The sequence below is a fragment of the Sinohyriopsis cumingii genome, chromosome 7, assembly GCF_028554795.1.
Source record: "Sinohyriopsis cumingii isolate HCF-2022 chromosome 7, ASM2855479v2, whole genome shotgun sequence".
NCBI lineage: Eukaryota > Metazoa > Mollusca > Bivalvia > Unionida > Unionidae > Sinohyriopsis > Sinohyriopsis cumingii.
In genome coordinates, this window is record NC_142967.1 from 135457778 (window position 1) to 135480739 (window position 22962).

Genomic DNA, 22962 nt, shown 5'->3' on the forward strand with positions numbered 1-22962 from the left:
ACAAAGTGTAGTCATGGTCATACAAGAGCATACCAAATGTCATGGAAATATCACAACACAGGACACAATGTATAGTCATACAAAAGCATACAAAGAGTCTTGAAGATGTCACAATACAAGACACAAAGTATAGTCATAAGAGAGCATACCAAGTGTCATGGAGATGTCACAATGCAGGACAAAAAGTGTAATCATACTAGAGCATACCAAGTGTCATGGAGATGTCACAACGTAGGACAAAAAGTGTAATCATACTAGAGCATACCAAGTGTCATGGAGATGTCACAACACAGGACAAAAAGTGTAATCATACTAGAGCATACCAAGTGTCATGGAGATGTCACAACGTAGGACAAAAAGTGTAATCATACTAGAGCATACCAAGTGTCATGGAGATGTCACAACGCAGGACAAAAAGTGTAATCATACTAGAGCATACCAAGTGTCATGGAGATGTCACAACGCAGGACAAAAAGTGTAATCATACTAGAGCATACCAAGTGTCATGGAGATGTCACAACGTAGGACAAAAAGTGTAATCATACTAGAGCATACCAAGTGTCATGGAGATGTCACAACACAGGACAAAAAGTGTAATCATACTAGAGCATACCAAGTGTCATGGAGATGTCACAACACAGGACAAAAAGTGTAATCATATTAGAGCATACCAAGTGTCATGGAGATGTCACAACGCAGGACAAAAAGTGTAATCATACTAGAGCATACCAAGTGTCATGGAGATGTCACAACGCAGGACAAAAAGTGTAACTAGAAATTGCAAGAAAGACCCATGTCAATCTGAATTTCCATTCAAGTGTAGTAATGATAACAAGATTTTCAAGAAAACCCATGTTAATATGACCATTCATTCTAGAGCAGTAGCAACTTTCAAGATGGCTACTGTGAAGGCCTCATTGAACCTTAAATAGGCATCATTTTCACTTTGGACCAACTAGACATCATAAGACTTTTAGTGAAAACCCCATGTTCATATAATTACAGATTCAACTAGGCATCATAAGGCTTATAGTGAAAACCCCATGTTCATATAATTACAGATTCAACTAGGCATCATAAGGCTTATAGTGAAAACCCCATGTTCATATAATTACAGATTCAACTAGGCATCATAAGGCTTATAGTGAAAACCCCATGTTCATATAATTACAGATTCAACTAGGCATCATAAGACTTATAGTGAAAACTCCATGTTTATATAATTACAGATTCAACTAGGCATCATAAGACTTATAGTGAAAACCCCATGTTCATATAATTACAGATTCAACTAGGCATCATAAGACTTATAGTGAAAACTCCATGTTTATATAATTACAGATTCAACTAGGCATCATAAAACTTATAGTGAAAACCCCATGTTCATATAATTACAGATTCAACTAGGCATCATAAGACTTATAGTGAAAACTCCATGTTTATATAATTACAGATTCAACTAGGCATCATAAGACTTATAGTGAAAACCCCATGTTCATATAATTACAGATTCAACTAGGCATCATAAGACTTATAGTGAAAACTCCATGCTCATATAATTACAGATTAAAGAGTAGTTATTACAAGATTTTCAAGTCATAATCGATGTTCAAGCAGCTTCATTTCATTTAGGAACAACTACAGCATGGGATGAGTAAGTCAAGTTTCATGGCAATCTTCCAAGTAGTTTAGCAGAAGTGAAAACTACCCTGTGGATGTGGACAGGCAACAGAGTAACCCATAATCTCTTCTGGTTATGACCAGTAGAGTTAAAAATCAGAGAAAGAGCCAAATAAGGGAAGAAAACACTAGTAGTTTATGAGCAAAAATGGTTTTATTGCTCAGTGACATCACAAGTTAGAACAGAAAGCTCCATATTGAAATCCCTAGGCCAGGGATATCCATTTTCACATTCTGAGCAAAAGAACAGCTCACAAGTGTTAACGATACTTACATTTTCATGATTCATATGTTTCAGCAGTCTCAGTTCTCTGTAGGTTCTTTTTGCATGCAATGCTGACTGAAAAGGACGGGCAAGCTTTTTGATAGCCACCTTTGTGTTATTTTGTCTATCTTTAGCAGAGCTGGAAATAAAAGGTAAATTACTAAATGTTGCCTAAATCATTACAAACAATTTTATTAAAGTAAACAAGTCCTGCCTTATAAAATTTCATATTTGTGACATTACTTTCTGAATAAACAGCACCATTTGGTACAAAGTCACAAAACAGCTATAGTGGGAGTATAACAACAAAATGAAAGTGAAAATGCAAAATGAAAATATAAATACACTTCAAATGCAAAGTGAGAATACTACAGTGCCTGATAGCATTTTAAGTCTGAATAGCTCCAAACATCAGACACCAGTACAATAGCTATACATTTCTTACAAACGAGCAAGAAATGTAATTTGACTAGCTTATCAAGATTAAATAAGTGGCACAATTAGATTTCATTTGAATTGCTTTCCAAGAGTGTGCAACAAAAGATGAAAAAGATGGTAATTTATATTGTAGGTTTATTATTATTTTTTAAATGTTGGTACCAAAAGGGAATGACTGAGCGTGAGTATTAATTTCTTTAGAAATTTCCATTTAGATGTTCTCCATCTACAAAAAGACTCTCAAGATCAGAGCCATGAGGAAGGCATCATAGTATGATAATAATAATAATAATAATAATAATAATAATGAGGACTTTGTATAGCGCCTAATCTTTAGAAGCTCTAAGCGCTTTACAACATTAGACAACACCAATAAGATAAAAAACATATAATGATATGATTACAAAAACAAACACCATGAAATTAGAAAACATTAAAAAAAACATGCTGAGAATATTTAAAGTAGGAAACATTATTAGGTGTTTAAGTTTGTTCTTGCAGTCAAAATAAGTGAGTTCTGAGAGCCCTCTTGAATCTGATCACTGTGTCTTTGTGTCTAAGTTCAGTGGGCAATTCATTCCACGTTGCTGGGCCCTGGTATGCAAAAGAATGCTGTCCATATGACTTTGTTTTCATAGTGGGAATAATGAGTATACGATTGTCAGAAGAGGAGCGTAAGTATCTTGCTGGTGTGTACACATGGGTGAGGTTGGATAGGTATGTTGGACTAGAGTATGATAGTGAAAAGTAGCACTGAGAACAAATTTTGTGTTTGATTCTGATCGAATGGATAGCCAGTGTAGGATGCAGAGCAGTGGGGAGGTTTGCTCTAATCATGTGACTCTAAGTATGATCTGAGCAGCTGTGTATTGAACTTTTTGAAGTTTCTGAAGCAGATATTGAGATGAACCAGACAGAATTGAGTTACAATAGTCCAGTTTTGAAAGTACTAATGAGCACACAAGTGTTTTAGTGGCATCATCTGAAAGATATTTGCGAACTGAGCTGATCCGTCTAAGCTCAAGATATGCAGCCTTGCATATGGTCATGACATGTTGGTGCAATGTGAGAGTACTGTCCAGAGCAACACCTAGGTTTCCTACAGATTGTGTGAATTTAATGTTGGTGTTGCTGATATTTATTGTTTGAGGTAAAGGATGTGAATGAGAAAGTGTTTGTGTTGTGATCAGAATGGCCTCAGTTTTATCATCATTCATCTGCAGCTTGTTACATGTCATCCATGATTTCACATCAGAAACGCACCTCTCTACACCTTGGATGGTAGCATCAACTTCAGTTGGGTGGCTAGATTTGTATATTTGGGTGTCATCAGCTTACAATTGGTGAGACACTGGATGATGATCTATGAAACTGGACGGTAGTTCTTTAAATCATTATGGTCTAGTGTTGGTTTCTTCAGCAGAGGCTTTACAATGGCAGTTTTTAAAATTGATGGGAATTCCCCGGATGAGAGAGAGGTATTAATAACATCAGTTAGTGAAGGTAATACTGGATCTAAGCATTCAAGCAGCAGCGATGATGGCATTGGATCAAGTTCACATGATCTAAGCATTCAAGCAGCAGTGATGATGGAATTGGATCAAGTTCACATGACTGGTGCACTCTTCATCACGATTGTACGTACGAAATCCATAGAGACAGGTTCAAATGCTGCTAATGGTTGCTGCTCAAGTTCTGTATCCCAACTGTATGGTGATGACGAGTCAATTGAAATTGTGGTGTCAAGCTTATCTCTAATGGTTTGTACTTTGTCACAGAAGAAATTTGCAAACTTGTCTGGAAGGTCGACTGGAGAGAAGGTAGTTGGAAGTGGTGTAGATTTGTTCCTTGACATTAGCTTGTTAGTAATCTCGAAGAGCTCTTTGCAGCTGGAACTTTCCATGATCTTAGCAGTGTAGTGGGCTGATTTCGCTGCATGGACTATATTTGTGACATTCTTCTTAGTGGCTTCATAGATTTGCTTATGAATAGTGAGTCTGATGGAAAGCCAGAGCCTCTTCACTCTTAAACAATGGACAACTGTTCATTCTTTTGCTGACATAAAAGCAGGTCGATAATTCAACTTAAATTTATCTGTAACAATATGACTGGTAGATCGAAAATGTTTTACTAGTCGAGTCAAATCTTCACTAGTCCTTCCCACAAACAATGACTGGCAATAACATAGACAGGAAATTAGCAGACTACTGCTAATATTGAACCCTGTATTTCGGGGCATATAAGAACCCTGTATTTCGGGGCATATAAGAATGTGGACTTGCATGTCTTTATATGAAAATGGGCAACTTTTAACAATAGACAGATGTAGACACCATCTTACAAAAATGCTGATGAAATGCTTGAAGAAAATTTGCCAATATGAAACTTCACTCAAGATACTTTAGCATGTCTAATAGTTTGTAGAACACTCAAAGCACCTTTCAAACTTTTGCAGTCACAGGAAGACCATGGTGAAATTTGTGCAACCATTTTAAATTTTCAAGCCAGCCATCAAAATCACTATCTGGAGTTCTCATAAAACAGTCTCTCTACTTGCCTCAGTGTTCTCAACAGATTTCACCTGAAAATTCATCTGACCCTTGACTAATAAAATCTATGGTGGGGTTTGCACCAAGACAACAAAATCCCAGTCAAGGGGTTACGTTATTGTCTCCCCATATGGCTTTGCAATCCTCAACGTAGCGTATTTTTCTCGCCCAATATTTTCCTTTACAGTTAAAAGAACTCTACATTATTGCAATAGTTTAACATATTCAGCAAATACAGTATTCATCACCTACTATCATTTCTTCACATTTGTCTGTAGGTCATTCAGTCGTATAAAGTTTTATGAAAATCATAATAATCATCTCAGTAGAATCCAACTATATTTACCACTCATACATCATCTCCATAAACAGAACTTAGTAGTCATAATTGTTAAGTATTGTGCAAATATTAATGATGGCTGTGGCATGACCAGTCCTCCGAAGTACACAATTTTTACATGTCAGAAAATAGCAACATGAAATGTTTAATAGTACTGAGGTATTATGATATTTAATTGATGGTTGTTACATGAAATTACCAATAAATAATTATTTATTACAAGGAAACAGCTCCACTGAACCAAGCAGAAGGCAAGAATGGTTGCTTCCCTTGATAAAGTAGTTCCTAGCGTGTGGACACCATGACCGAGATGACCAGACTGAGATTAGAAAAGCAAGCTTAGTAAAAAAGCAAGATTTCTCTGTTGCATGGGTGAGAAACCAAAATCTCAATTGTCAAGATGAAAATCTCAGGAACCAGAGCTGAAATCTCAAGAGCCATTTGGTTTTTAGTCATGACCTCGTAGCTGGGATTGTTTGTTATTCATGGAGCAAACTGATGCTAAACATTTCATGCGTAATGTTGAGTAAAGTGAACTACTTGTACAGTATTTTGTAACAGATGCTTAAGAGTTCTTACAACTTTTGGAGATTTAAACTCCTCCTCCTCACAATTGTTATTAACTTTTTGTTTCTCTGGAGTCTGATGGTGGGAATGATCACCAATGGCAGGTTGATTCTGTGACTGAGAAAGGAAATAAACTATAGTTCATGAGCCACTGTAATTATTTAATATGAGCCAGTGTATGACAATTCAGTGAAGAAGGAAGAGGTTTATATGTCATAGTTCACTGCCAATATTTAACAGAAAATCAAATCAAAAAGTACTTCTAATTTCATTGACAAGATCTAAGACTTGTGATCACTGATTACATTAATTGTGATTATGAAATTTCACACTTAACAGGCTTCAAAAGTTTTCTAATCCAGATTTCCCCAATAATATTTTTATTTTTGCAAAGAATTAAGAAAGTCTCCTCTGTATCAGCAATAGAATATGGCAATGACAATACAACCATGTTCAACCTGCAAGAAAGAGCAGACTTGAGTTTTACTGTGGCTGAGGTCGTAATGCTGCAGACTGCTGTACAAAACTCCTCTTAAGGAGAACATGTTAGAGTTGAACATGAGATATATTCTTGAGTTTTATCTCTTAACTAGTGTTATGTTTTAGCATTACAAGAAAGCTTACATCTCGCTATTCTGACATGAACTGAACTAAAACATGTTTAAATTTCCCTTCAATATTCCTCTATAAACAGCTTGAGCAACACAAGAACAATTCAACAATAAAAAAGCCACCACATGTCTGTTAAAAGACTTGAAAGCCATCACAGACCAACTCTGATACCTTTATTACTTTAATACTACATAACACATCTCACATATGGCCTTAAACTCTCCACATTACAACAGTCAAGTAATCAATTAATTGATGCATACATATGTCAGCATTCATAACCTAATTGCACCTGTATTATATTTCTGGTCTCCAGTAGACATCTTATTTTGAAAAGTGATAGAATGTAACTATAAAATGGAGTGTGTAGGAGTTGGCCTTTAAAAGGAAAAATCATATGTATTTTGATAGGCAATCAAACAATGCCGATATCTGATTCAAAACTTAATCCAATCAAGTCATAGTTGATTTCCTCTTCCTCTATCATAAACATTAAAGATAATCATGACACAAATAACTTTGATTTAGTTATGCCCACCTAAGTGTGTCATGAGTGACCCGTTGGTTCTGCCTAATTCGTATTCATTTTGCATAGGGGCTGATAAGGAGTAAATAGTAGTGTAGCAAATATCTATCACTGGTGCATACAATAAATTTGTTATCAACAGTGTACGTTTGGTAGGAAATTATGCCAGATGCAAATCAAAGGTAATTAAGAAGAATGCTCAAGCCCTAATCGAAATGCACCATAAAAACATAAATTTCCCTATGTCAGAAATGGAAGATTTAAATTTGAAACATTAAAATCAAGAAGAAAACATCTGTTGAGAACCTTGCTTGCCTGGCTTCAAATTGCCTTTACCAATGTTTTCTTCCAGTCATAACTGACATTAATAAAGCCTTTAGCTGTACTTACATGTATGTTAGTTTGACTGACAGTAATGTAGTAGTACCATTGATCATAATTTTACTGTTGACTAAAATTCTGCATTTGTCTCCATGTCCACATTTTTGTAGATATGTTTCATTAGCTGACATGCTATACATATGTCATATATTAGACCAGTCAATGTTAGGCTGTACACCATAGCAGTCACATGTAAAGATGTTGATTTAATGTAGGAACCAACAATCTTACAACCAAAAATGGGTAAGGCTGTGAATTAAACTGCCAAATATTATCAGAATACAAGATGGTACAATAATAAAATGTTGCTTTGTTTTTGAAGTGACAATTTTCACCCTCCAATTTCTGAGGTTTGTGTCCAATATGGCCACAACCTGGATCTCTGTTAAATTCCCAAGGTCTTAAAATATATGACTGCCATAACAATAACCACAATTCAACTACTCTTAAAATGAAAATCCTGGGGGTTTTGTTTTGATGTGGGTGCAAAGTCCATCAACAAATCACACTTTTCAAATAGTTGAAAATTTTCACACATTTCTGCAAATAAGGAATTTCTAACATTGGGGTCAAAAGAAAGAAACCCTGTTATAATAGCATTATTTGCTGCCATTGTCATTTTTATCCTTGCATTAACTTTTGATACCAATGATAAAACTTAAGGGCTTAAAGATGTAAAGGAGTGTTAAATTACAAGTTGAGAGGCAGTGATTAAAACAGGCAAGAAACACCACCCTGACAATCTCCTCTGGGGGAAACACAACACTAAATCCTTTATTTTATGATTCTGTAAGCTTTTGGTTCTATATCATGACATATAAGCAATATTTCTATTTTGTACATTTTCTTCAGTTACCAAGACAAATTATTCATTTTACTCTCCAAGATCATTTATTTAGCTACTTTGTATAAATTGCTCTTTTGAAATACATGGATTTTATATTCCATTTTCATAATTTTTTTAAAATTGGCTTTTCATCATTTTTACAAGAGAACATGTAATTTCATAGTGAATATCAAAGGTTACTTCCATTCCAATTTGAGAGAGAAAGAGAGAGAGAGAGAGAGAGAGAGAAAGAAATAAAGAGATAGAGATATATTTTAAAAGCAAACAAAATTTCTGGAAATTGCATACAATTAAATCTTGCTCAAAAACACATTGGATAGCATGGTGATTTAAGTATATATATACCAAACTTATTCTCTAGAATGACAAAACATTTTGCCAGTCAGATGCACTTTTAAGGACGGATATTCTTTGTATCACTATGGTACAATCATACACTTACCAAAATGTGTGTTTGATAATGGTACAACACAGAAAGTTCTATCAGAATATAAACCATTGCTTAGAAACATTGCAAATATGCATAATAAAAAATAGTGGATACAGTTAAAGTAAGGGAACCCAAAGCAAAAAACACACACACATACATTATATATATATATATATATATATATATATATATATATATAGGCATGAAACTATACACCTGTGCAGCATATAGACAAGATTTACAATAGACAGCTTAAGATATGATACATTATTGATTACATATAGTCTTTTCAACCTTAGAAGGTCTGTTAGTGGTAGGGTTGTCCCATGTAAGATGTGTGGTCGATGCGGTTGTATTTCTAGCGTGCAGATTACAGACAGACATAGATTTAGCATCTGTTTATACACTAATTTCATCCTTCGCAAGATAACAAAAATACTTCCAAACAGATCTGTAAGTTGTCAGTGATTTTAATTCTATCATCAGGCTATTTAAGGCTGCTCCATTTGATCAGATACAGGGCTCATCTTGGTAACCACATGCCTTGCTCTGCACTGCATGAATGCTTCAGAAATAACTCATTACCAATTTCGTTTCTTTATTTAAATTCGGAAAACATGATGGTGTTATTTCAAACAAGAAAAAATACAATAGTGCAATTTCCTCATGCAGGGAAAATCTAATCAGAAACAAGTCCAGGTGTGAAAGCAGAGATGACTAAAATAAAATGTTTCACACTGTTCTTAATGCAGATGCAAAATAACTGCTGTGGCCAAGGCACTCATTTCTATATGTGAAATGGAAAATTACTGAAAATACCCACTCCCCTTCTGTAAAAAATTACCAAATTACATAAGGCGACAAACTTCCATGGTTTAAAATCTTCACCCTTGTGGAGTCTGTGGTAATTTTATTTATCCTGTCAGCACATTTAGTCACTACCTATATAATATAAAAGGAAACATTCCAAATGTGTTTCCCATGTACAACTTTGGTGATTTATAGATAATTTCATAACCATTTATCAAAGTTTCTCTGTTGCTTTTATCAAGTTTGATGCCAATGCTTCTGGTGTGTCAGGCAGTGAAACGATTACTCAGTTCTGATTGGTGGTTATTGTTCATCCTCAAGTGAAACAAACATTAACTACTAATCAGAATTTTAGGCAATTATTTCACTCTGTGACACATGGAAAGTGTCGCCTTCAGATTTGATGCATAGAGGCAAGAAGAAATAGAATCAGAAAAACGTCACACAAAAGTGGTTATTAAATTATCAGTAAAGTACTTCAATTGATGAACAAATTTGGACTGTCTCCTTTATGTTGATTAATATAACCAGTGACTGAACATACAGATGGATAAAATAGCATTGAATCGGCGATGGGAGGAGCATATTTCAAATCATTCACCTTGTGTTAATTTGTAGAAGGTGAGTGCGTGTTATCAAAAGTTGTTAGTCTTCTTTTTACTAACAAACATTTGTGTCTGTGCCTGTAATGGGCAAATCAGATAAATTTTCAATTTAAAGAATAAAGAGGTAAATGACAAATAATAATTATTCATAACAGCTGAAGATTATGGTAAATTTTAAAGGTAAGCATGTTCAGTGATCACTTCCTCCAAAAGAAGAAGTCTCTTATCTCTATAATTCAAGTCTAGCCTGAATGCTGACGCATCTATATTCAAAGCTTGATCACAATCACATCAAAAATACCTATAGTGTGGTAATCACCTTAGCCAATCAGATGCAAGATAACCTCATTAATTATACTCATCTGCAATGCATTGCAGCTTTCTGAGATAATTACAGTAGTATTTTAAAACTGCATGTGCAATGTAAGTTCCCGAGATCTTGGAGACGAGACATGCTTATATTTAATATGATAGCTACTTGAATCCCTAGCACTCTGCCCTTGGGAGCAACACTATTCATGTAAACGACTTTGTTGTCTAGTACCTATGTTTTATATGCAAAAAATATTAAAATATGCATTCTTCATGAAACCATAATATATCAACATCTCACTAACAAGCCCTCTTTACCCCCAAATCAATGATAGCTGGATCAGACGTATGCTGTCATTCACCTTGTGGATTTCATCTATGTTAAGACCTAGACTCTAGTGCACATGATTGATAATTTCTACATACAGGCTACATGATGTCATCAGGCTTGATGTCTGGTCAGTGGTTCTGGTAGGTGAAAATATTAGTTTACTCAGGTCTTATCCTTCATCATGCCTTAAAAGTGTCTAAATTCATCATCCCAAAATTTCTCATAATGAATCTTGGAAATGCATTTCAACATGTCATTGGTTACACATATTTAGTTTTAAAACGAAAATAGCATGCTAAAAGGATTTTGTTTGCTATCGACGACAAAGCTCTAAAAGGATAAAAACAGAGTCAATCACCTACTCGAATGAGTCAGATAGCGGTGTTTGATTGGTTCAATGACGATGATGACGTCATGTCGACATTCCAACTAAATATCGATAGGTCATCTTTATTGTGTTTGTGAAAGATGTGCACGCAATGCATACAACTATTTTACATAAGGAGAAATCTCTGTGGCTGAACAACTTACCAAACTTGACCATAGGCACCTGACCCGACAATCTTTATCACCTCGTATCGATTGGGGAATTCCCATACTGTTTTGTTCAACTCCAGACGATCAAAACCGTCTTTAATATTACCTATATGTGACATCGCATTGTAATAATTCAAAACACCATAAAACTAAATTCTTGGAATCTTCAAACAAAATGAATGTTCCGTGCTCTCAAAAAATGCGAACTCTTTTCTTGCGGAAATCCTGGCGACGAACAGACAATATTTCCTGACGGGTTTGCGTCCGATTACCAATAGCGCAACATTTGGTACAGACGTGATCGAAAACTAGTCTGCTAAGCGCCTATCTTCAGGACGGAGTTTTTCAGCGTTATTTTCGACGCAAAACACCGAACTAAGAGGACATATCGTCTTCGTGTGCGAGTGTTGCCAAATTACGAACGATTAGGTTTCGCAGGGCTACCAACTGTTATGATGAGCTTTAGGCAAATCCAGCACACACACACACTTTCTCTCTCTCGATCTTGATCTTGACGTAAGCAACACAAATCTGCAGAGTGACAACAAAATTAGATAATACTGTTACCTTTTCGCAATCTGATATTATGACGACTGATAAATGCAAACAGAGTACAACATGGAAACAAAATCAATTTGCACATGTACACATTTTCCAAAACGTGCTAATGCCAGTCGACAAATGAAAGCTGCATTTACAAAAATGTACAAGCGAAATGTATTCATGCATAGCTATAATGTTCTGTTGAGCTTTGTAATGTCAAAATGTGATCGTTGATGTTGAGAAATGGTTGTTTTAAGTTGGTTAATAATTCATGTTTTATAGTTTGTAGATGAAGATCATAAGAGCTTGTTGCTACCTTGTTTTAGACAATATATTAAATAAACTTTCTTGAACTTAGCAGCAGAGAGGGTGAACCCACCTCAATAAATCCGAGCAAAGAAGTCTATACGGCTTACCTTAAAGGAGGAAGGTTCCATTTTGAAAAATTAAGCCTTCAAAATCTCCAACCTGTTCGCCCCCCCCCCCCAAAAAAAAAAAAAAAATTCGCAAAAAATCAGCGATTAACTGGGGTACCGAGTAGGAGACTGCACCCTTCCTGCTGCTGTAAATTAAATAAAATTATATCAAATAATGGCACCATCTAAAGAATCTCATACAGCTAGATTAACTCGAAAACGACTAGAGGCAATTAAAAAACATATTCCACTCCATGATTCTGTTAAACAAAAACTACAAGCGCGTCAAGAATCCCAAGCTGAATTTGCACAGGGCGCCGAACAGTTATTTAGACCAATTGTCGAACCAACCAAAGAAATCTCCACAGCCACAACAGCATCACAAAAAGGTATCGAAACATTGCCAAAGCAAATCAGCGAAGCTATGGAGTCTGCCAATAAAACGCATACTGAATTCGAGGATGTTAAAAATATCGTCGAGGATCTATCTAAACCAAAATTAAAAACCAGGTATTTTACTCGGCGAGGTTATATAATAGTCATGAATGATCCTGCTGCTGTTGCTGCACGTGGATATCAACTACGGCATCAGTATAAAAAGCCAGAGTTTTATAACACTCCAGAACATGAGTGGACTGCTAAAGTATTTCGTGCGTACAAAGATATTTCACAAATCAGTAAAAAAAAATATAAGCAAGAGTATGATGATTTTGTTAAGAAATTAATAAAATGAAAAAAAAAGTGTTGGACTGCCAGTTATATCGCCAAAAGCGCAGCGATCTCGACAACGGAAACAACCACCACCTGATCTTACTCCAAAAGAGCTGGGCGTAACTGGAAGTGGTTTTACTACTCAAGAAAGTGGTCTTGTTACTTCATGCCCTAATAATATTCTCGATGACGTGCAACTACTATAAGTTCTCAAAGGAGGAAAACGAGCCGGTAATAAAAAATAATGTTAGATATTTACGGAAGATCACGCGGCGATACCACTAAGAGTAAAAAAGGTTCGACGAAATAGATTTGTCAAATTACGCCACAAAGGATGAACTCGCCAATATTATGAACCTCTCTGGAGTTGACCGAGATGAAGTTGTTGTTTTTCAGGATAAATACGGCGTTTTGAAAACGAGCAATATCAAATGGAATGATATAATTGGTAGAGTTCTCGGTGCTACCACGGATAACATCCCTGTGTTTACCAGCGACGGTAAGATCAGGGACTCAAGTATATAAATCGCGGTTATCAGAAATGAAATTGCAAGAAGCGTTGCTAATCGTTTGAAGAATACCGGCGACACAATGACAGGTGAACTCAGCATGAACGGAAATAAAATAGTCGTGCTAAGAGATCCAACATCCGACGAAGATGCCTCAACAAAAAAGTACGTGGACAACGTAGATGGTAAATTATCCACGCTGAGTATGACGTTCACGTAAATATGTTCATGAACACCCGTAGAAATTTTCAAAAACTCAATAAAATCGCAGACGATTTCTTTGGCACCCCGTTGGCTGCTGACGTGAAACTCTCTGATATCAAGACGAGCATTGAAGCGATTAAAAAGACACTAGAAGATGTCATAAGTGGAATTCCTGATATCGTTAACAAATTTGATCTGATTAAAATTCCTCACAAACAGATCATCAACGTGGTATACACAGTGTCGTCAGGATTCTCAACATGGTCACATCAAAATAATACTATCAAACATCCCGCGGAAGTCACTGGTGTGTACAGGTTGGCTGTGTTCAGCCCTGAAAAATTTAGTATATACACTATATATCCCTGGCGTCATTCAACCGATAATTTTTCCGGGTTTGTGTCTGTTGCGTTAAATAGCAACGACGAAGAAACATTTATTCTGGAAGCAGCTGGTAAGAAATTAACCTCAGCATCTTACTGGTGGTGTCTGGAATTTGTTGCTGAAACACCTCAATTGATTACTGTGTAAAATATAATGGACGTTCAAAAAATTAGATATAATCAAGTACGTGAATGGCAATCATCGCTAAAAACCATCGTTGACAAGTACACAACGAAAGTAAAAAAAAATACCGAAGACGTGCATTTCTCATCGATGTTGTTGTATACTCGGTATCCGCTTTTACTGCAGGTACCGGCGTAGTATTATCAGCGCTAACACCACTGACAGCAGCAGTGGCTGTGACAATGTGTGTTTCACCATCGGCAACCATCGTTGTTTTTTTAAAAATATTATCGCGAAAAAGATATCCACGTGCCCGAGCACAAAATTGCACGACTGTGTTGTAAAATTACACACGGCAACACACGCGTACGCTAAATTGTCGTCGTTGATATAATTAATTCTTAACGATGAAACGATATCTGAATTTGACATAATGGTTAAGACAGACAATGAACTAATTGATTTTAAAAATGGCGAGTACCTGATTTTGATCTAACTGGATTCGCAGGTATCGAGTCATTCGAGTTTGCTAAAGGTCTTCATCCGATCTGTTATGTTTGGTTTGGTAGGCACGTTTCAGAAAAAATGTGGGCACCAATAGTGCTGTTACGATATATGCTTGATTGCAAAATACTAATATCGTTGATTGTAAGTGAGGCAATTATATCATACCGTCCTCAGAAAGAAGTTTGGTTAGCACCACCTGATGAAAATAAAATCGCAAAAGATCTTGGTAGAAGAATAATTGGTAAATTTACTCAAGGCGGAGCATATGATCATAAACGACATTATGCACGATTGATCATAGACGATGTTGAATATGATTTTATAATTGCTGAGGCAACGAAGAGAAATATATTTGTAAGTCGAGAAACCGCTTACTTGTCTAACGGAACACGATTAGGTACAATTGTTGGTTATATTGATGGCGAGTCACCTCAGTTTACTCATTTAAGATCTTCAGTGCTCGCTTATGTTTCTATAAATTTATTAGCGATGATAAATATATTCCCTACCACTGTAGTCAGAGTTGCTACGGATTCATTCTACATCGAAAAAAAATATTTAGAATTGCTGACTCAGTTTACAAGTACTACCTACGATGTATCATGGGGCGAATGGAGAATAAAACAAGAAATGTTACATAATTATTCTGAATCCGCAGACGTTGAAATCAAAGATATTTATCGTATATCAGTATTATCAGGACAAATGTCGAATGCACCATCTGTGTATGATCCAGTATCCAGACACAAGACTGTTTATCTAAATGTACCGGTAGGTTCTGGTAAAACAACGCGAGTTATTTAATTATTTCGGCAGAGTTCAGATGATATGGTTGTTTTAACGCCTACCCACAGACTCGCGAGAGAAATGAAACAACGAGGAGTACGAAAATGTACTTATCATAGTTTCTTCCGATGGAAGGGGGACGCATGGAATCCTGACCGAATGGGCGAGAAATACATTCCAAGGATCATCATTTGGGATGAAGTATGCACAGTATCTAAAGATACATTAAACAAAATTCTCGATTGGCTGTTATTGAAAAATACAGCTGTGATAATGTGCGGCGATCATGGTCAACCACCGCCGTTTGTTGGGTTATCTCCGCACGAATGGCTTAAGAAGTTTGTAGATTATTATGAAGTAACTGATGATCACAGATCTCTTGATCCAGAATTAAGGAAATTTAAGAAATTAATCAGACTACAACCGAATAAAATTCAGTTTGAAATAATGCGTAAAATAATCTCAGAAACTTCTATGGACGATTTTCTGCAAGTGTGGAGACCAAATGATTTGATAGTGGCAAGTAGAAAGATAGTTCGTGATACACTTCAACAGCTGTTATTTCAGTTGCAAAAAGAAAAAAAAAATTCAGATCTACGTGTACCATTGTGTTATAGACCAGCTGATACACGACGACAGAATATCGACGTTGAAATTCCCGGCTCAACGGATAAACAGAATCTCGTATTAAATGATGTTGTCGTAGTTGATGCTAGTGTTGTTGAGGATGAGCTGAGCGCGGATAAGACCCCATGGGCACTGGGATACGCAATGACAATTCATTCATCAGGGGTTAACCATCTCTGATACAGTTGTTTGGATCGTCGATGATCGTATCGAATGGTCAAACTTAGTTTATCTCGCAGTCTCGAGTCAGAAGAATATCTCAGCTGCGGAGAACTGTTATAGACGCTACAGAACCCATTGATGATGTTATTGACAGCGATGTAGTAAGATTACCTTGTTATAAACAATGTGACAATAAAAAGCGACTTTGATCTCGATGTTGAATTTATCATGACGTTGAGACAACGGCAGAATAATCATTTTGCGAGCTGTAATACAGTAATGTTGTGGCAGTACTCGAGTAATAATCCAAGACAATTTACCGTAGATAGAAAAGAGGGGTGCTAGATAAGTGATCGTGGTGGTAACTGTGTGTCTTCAGGAATTACTTGTAATTGTTCGCGCGTAAATCCAAGTTGAGGAGCAGTTGAATCTAATCTGTAGATTGCAGGTCTACCCGTGGATCTTACCACGCTGGAAATTGTATGCGTTGTAATGCTCCATATAGGATCAGTCGCTTTTTTTTTACCACCTTCAAGTTCACCGGGTTCATATAAATATCTTACAGTAACATTACCCAATACTGGTTGTTTTGAAAAATTACGTCGTTGTACGGGTATATGTTGTTTTTCTTTTGTGATCGCGCTAATCGGTTTCATATAAGTTGTTCGAGTAATTTCACTATTTAATGCAGTTATCACACATGGTAATCTTGCAACCCATTCGCGAGATCTCGTATCTTGAATTATTTCCTTCGCATACTGATATCCAAATAACCGCTCAGCAAGTGTCGATTAAATCGCCCAACAATTGCCTGATCACGATGAATTTCAGTATGTCCTTGTCGTATTTTGACGTTATGTTGCTTCATCAACAATGATACTGTGCCCTGAAAATCTTTGCCAGGTTCAACCTGTAATAGTTGTGGCCATCGTAAGGGTCCTCGTTGATAAATTAGCTCAAAAGCAGATACAACTTCAGTTGCTGTTTTAGTTGATAGTGGCTCTGCTTCTTTATACCTACTTGCAACGTCAACAATAGTTAACGCGTATTGGTATGTCAACTGACGTCTACGTATTTTGATAGTATCATGAGGTAAAAATAGAATATCTGCTTGATGAACTTCATTTGCACGCTAACATCAAAATGTGCATGCTGAATAATTTTAGGTGATGATAAATAGATTTGCCATACTGCCTGTCGTGCTAACCATTTTTCACCAGCAACACGTGTAACATTTTCTGCTTCAACGAGTTTACTAATCGCTGCTCTACCTTTCCATTTTCCTCTTAGACTCCGTTATAATAATAATCGGTTGATTAATTACCAGATCCTAATGCTAGTTTACCCTTCATTGCAGATCTCACCAACCAGTTAGCTAATGATTCTTTGAAAGATTTATTTTTTATGGAATTTAACGCATGAATTAATTTTACGCCTGCAATATGCCGCTGCTGAAGATCCTTACTTTTATAAGCTGCATCATGAGCATGACATGTTTTATCAATGGCATTTACTGGATACTCACTAGGTATTGGCTGATCTTGATTATCAAGCTTGATATCAAATCTGGTACCAGGACCACAATAATTATATCATGGAATGTATTTTTCTCCTGGGTGCTTAGCCCATGGTGTTCCTGGTAAATTTGTTAACTGCGCGGCTATATCACCTCCCTTTTTTACAGTCTTGCCCTTTGGTTTGTCAGCGGAAATAAATTTAAATTTCTTTGTACCACATCGTTCACACTTACCTGTAACTGCTGATTTGTTATTTTTTTGTTGTAACAATTGTTAGTCCACTTGTGGGGGCACTCGCCCTGCATTTTTACACGATATAAATCCATATTATTATTATATTTCTACAGCATGGATGTAATTGATTTCTCAGCGACACGAAAGCAAGAGCCAATCAAGCATCATGCAGCATGCCAAATTCTGTCCGAAAGATCATAATAAGCACATATGGGTCTGGTAAAACGCAATTGTTATTTAAATTTATATTGAGATGGTTGAAATGGGATAAGTTTTATTTAGTTTCTCCGTCAGTTGATAATCAGAGATGTTACGAAGTACTTAAGGATTTTAATGTAAAATGCAAAGTTATTAAACGAAGACGTTATTGAATTTATTACTGATATCGGTGAAGCACCATCAGTAGATGATCTCGATACGTTTATTAATAATTTAGTTGTTTACGACGACGTGATGCTAGACAAATAATCAAATCCAGCTCGGATATTCTCGCGTGGAAGACATAAAAACACAGATGTTACTCAGCGGCATACACACATACCAAAGTGATCAGAGATAACTGTAATATTTTAGTTGTATTTAACGGAGTTGATACACACACTCTGCGAAATATTCATCAGACTTGGTGCAGTGGAGATAGGGACATAATTAAGTTTAGAAATTTATTTAGCCAGGCTCAGTTCACCCCGCTGAGATTGATAACAATAAACTTACATGACCCCTGATCACAATATCGTATAGGTCTTGATAAAATGTTTTTTTTTTTTTTTTTTAAATGATGCGGTTGTTTAAGGCGAGGTGTGTGTGTGTTGGGTGGGGGTGGCCTCTGCTCAAGAGCACAGCAGCTCGTTGCACTGCATGCCATTAAGAGCTTGTTAGGCGACAATCCCAAAGGTTCAGGCTGGCAGTCATTATATAATGGCAGAGGGCGGTGACTAAGGGGCAGTCTTCCTCAGAGTAGCGCTTATGATCTTGCATGTCAAGCATCCCCAGGAAGAATACCTCAAGGACTTAGGCAATGTGGGCGTTTACGTTTACGTTGAGCACTTGCCATTCTCAATGACGATGTGCTGTTCTCCGCAAACGTATGAATCTACTTGACGCTAGCGAAACTCGTCATCAAAGGTAATAGCGTTGTAAGTGGGTAAGCTCGTTCATAACGCCATCTAGACGTCTCAAGGGCATTATTTGCAGTCACGACATTAAGGCGCTCCTAACGTTTTTTTGTCTCAGAGGGCATTCCATGGAATCCTCATGGAAGCAGTCTCAGCTCTGCCGCGACATGAGAAGCTGGCGTCTAATCCTTTCGCTAATGAACCATAATACCACATCCACCGTTAAAGAGAATAATAACCCCCGGCATAATGATAACTAGATATGATGTGTCGCTTTCTCAGTGCTGATATTTTTTGTATGTCTTCGATTGTGGCTAATTTAAACTAATTTCCACTCACATGGATTGTAGATTTCTTCGTTGTATTTTCAATATAACATATTTCAAGTGTCAGTTTTTGTGAATATTTGCAGATCTGATGTATTCTGAAGCATTTTGCACAACAAGGATTAAACTGAGTTAGGATATCTGGCCCTCAACCATGACCAAACCAATAGGAAAGGGAGTTCAAAAGCACCATCCTACTCACCACTGATGACATTTTCCATCGGAATCGTTCACCAGACTATCCAATATCAAAAGGTGTAATTCACTCAAAATCCAAGAATGATTTCTCAGAGGTTAAGGCGCCGGACTTCCAATCTGGCGACCCAATTTCCCGCATGCAACTTTCAGAGGTGATTCTTCGTCTCCAACCTGCACTTGGCACGATAGTGCCAGTCCCAGGAACTTTCTTTCGGAAAGGGTTTGAGAACTTGAAGTCCCATGTCTCAGTGTACATTAAAGATACCTCTGCGTAGTATGCATTAAACGTAGATTGTGCCCGTTACCTAAGATGCCAATTTGAGCTACCTAGTTTGCAGATTGAACGTTCATAAAGATAAATATGAATCATGGTTATTAATTCATAGGATTGTCTTACATTTTGTTACTCCATGAATCTTTGAGGCATAGTTATCTATGGCATTGTCACACTTTTGATGTAAAAGCACAAGTATACTTACAGTCCACTGAACTGTTTCAAAGGAGATAGCGTGACGGACGGACGATCAGTAACATGTATACCATTTTGTCCGTGCCCAAGAACAGGATTTAAGTGATTGATTTCATAATTGCCTGGCGTTTACAAAAGAAAATGTTTTACAAAATATATACCAACGACTTCATGTTGGGCTGCAATTTCATGACAAATATTAAGACAATCTCAAACTCAGTTATGATTTTGTTACGAGTCTGTGCTCTTAAAATAAGTAACAGAAAACAGAAAAGAGTGAAAGACTACAAGCTTTGTAAAATTTAACAAATCATTTATTTCCCTGGAATATAAAGTGAAAATGAGAAAAACGAACTTACCATATTGTTAATTGAATTCCAGAATAATCCAAGAATTACAAACACAATGCCTAATAATTTAAAGTCCTGAATAAAACTTAGTGTAAGTCCAGAATAAATACAAAAACTGAAGGAAATAATGTGTCTGTTATAGCTCGTAGAATGTTGATATGCCAACAGTCTTTTGCTGAATCACAGAAATATAATTCCAGGTTGAATACACTATAAATTCCAGTGAATGTATGTATCCAAGAATTTTATCAGAGCACTTTTGTTTTTCCAGAGAAAATAATCACTTGAATTCAATACTTTGGAGAAAATAGATTCCAGCCCAGAATTACTGGTCACAACAGATAATACAACTTGACTGAGCTAAGACTTAAAGCACGAATGAAAAAATCCTGTACAATTCACTTTGGAAATTCCAAAAGTTGGACCCAAATAAACGTATTTACTTCTGCTAATAATAACACTGATTTTAAACCCATACATATAGAGAATAATTTAGCTATGTATTAGTTATTTACAATAAATAAAATAAAAAGTCAATTTGGGTCAAGCAGAAATGAACTCAGTTTTGGACAAGGTCAAGCCCAACATACGGTGTTACATTACAGTAGCATGTAATGAAATAAAATAAAATTAAACTAATAAACAAAGCAAATAAAATTTACATAACAACTTGAGTCTAAATGAATATTCGTCTTTGCTTTAACTTATTTCCTTTATCCGCCTCACGAAGGCAGCCATTTTGTTTCAGACTGAGATTTATATTTGACATTTTTAGTTCACTAGATAGCTCTTGATCTAAATCTCAGCTTTTAGTCTCAAATTTTACTTTAAGTCCGTTTGAGAAATTGAGTTTAAACTTAAGGTCTGGTCCTTAAAATCAAACTCAGAATTAAGCTCGATACTGAGTCTAAGATTTTTCTTGCACAAGATCGTCGGATAAATCGTATGCCCAGGACAATATGGCTACAAACGCAGTGTCTTGTCCACATTCTAAAAGTGTAATTGAAGATGGGTGATGGTGCATCGTAAAAGGAATATGTTTCATGTATATACTGATATATATATTTGATACACATGAAAGACTAAAAATAAGCCATATTTAACCACCATGGAACCATTTTATTGGCAGTTGACAGTTAACTCTTTTAGTGAAAATATAAATTGAATTTTGCTTTTTTATCAGATTTTCAGGTGAAAGCTTTAGAAATGAACAGACGTTGTCAAGCACCGACTGGTAGAGGGTCGAGTGGCTCACTGAACACATAATAAACTATTGTAATGAAAGCATTAGAGATTGACACTGACATGCTAGTCTGTATCAAATAAAACGAGCAACTGACTTTAATAACTCCTATAGCAACGTACTGTTCATAAATTAAACTTTTCATTCAGATCTTCCCAATCGCACAAAAGATTGAACATACTTGCATCTATCTCTATAGCAGCACAATTTGTCCAGGTAAATAAGCATCTATTGTGCTGTTTACTAGTGCATGATCAAAACATCTGATCGTTTAAAACGTGATTGGAACATAGTTTCTGCCGCACAAATATGGTTTTCGTGAATGGACCGTCTCCTTAACATTCGGAATAGGTTCAAAAGGTCCATTCATATTTTGAATGTTGATAGAACATTCATTAGGTCCATCTCGTTCCTGCTGTTTAAAGGCCTATAAGTCCTCACTAGAACGGTAAACGAACGCAGTAGATTTACAAGTTGCCCCCATTGCAAATGGTTCATGTTCGGTTCCTCACCTTACTTTGCTCTTGCATATCTGACGTTTTCGGATATTGATTGAAAGGTTTGGACTCGACCTGGTTTATGCATTTATTCATTTACTTTCATGAAATCAACGACTGTGTTCCGAAAGCAGTTTTTGTCACCTCTCATTGCTACGTTTTGATCTTTGTGCTTGTAAGTTCATTTCCAGAACTCTACCCATGGTATGTTGATGATTTTTCATAGCTTAGCCAGACAGTTATGCTTTTTCATACCGTCATGTTCAACAGGATTAAAACAGGATCAGACTCTTTGTATCATCAATTCCTTAAATAACGACATCGTCATTTTGGACATCTTTTTCAGATTCGATGTACCTTTTTGCTTTTAATGGAGTACACTTGTCTATTTCTTCTTTCAATGGTCTTTTCTTGCCGTATTTCATAGCTGATGTTTGGTAAATTTTTGATGGACTTTTCTTAGTGTTTGACGTCGCTATATTTGTAAGCTTTAGATAGACTTGTTTGGTAGTATTTATCCTCTGTGGAATGTGGTTAGTTTCTTTCCTCTTATGTAACTTAATCCGATTTCTGGGGATTGCTTTATTCAGTGCATGAATGACATACTTTTATTTCTTATTTACATATTTTATTGTGTAAGGGACATTGCAAAACCACTAAGCTTATCCCCCTCACATTTCAGATGGATTTCCTCGTGTTAGAGGCTAAATCTTCTTTCCCAACGTTTAAACTCACTTCCTTCACATTTGCATCATGCTATTGGATTTCTGCTTTCTCTGGGCAAACATATTAGTGTCAGCCTCCTCCTCTC

The 22962-nt window shown here is 36.2% G+C and overlaps 1 long non-coding RNA gene across 1 annotated transcript; it reads left to right on the plus strand.

The window, feature by feature from the left end:
* The first annotated feature begins 11562 nt into the window (after positions 1–11562).
* Positions 11563–21096, plus strand: LOC149796192 (uncharacterized). The gene is made up of 2 exons (XR_016422501.1): positions 11563–11696; positions 19481–21096. It is a non-coding gene; the product is annotated as an uncharacterized LOC149796192 (long non-coding RNA).
* Positions 21097–22962: the final 1866 nt, after the last annotated feature.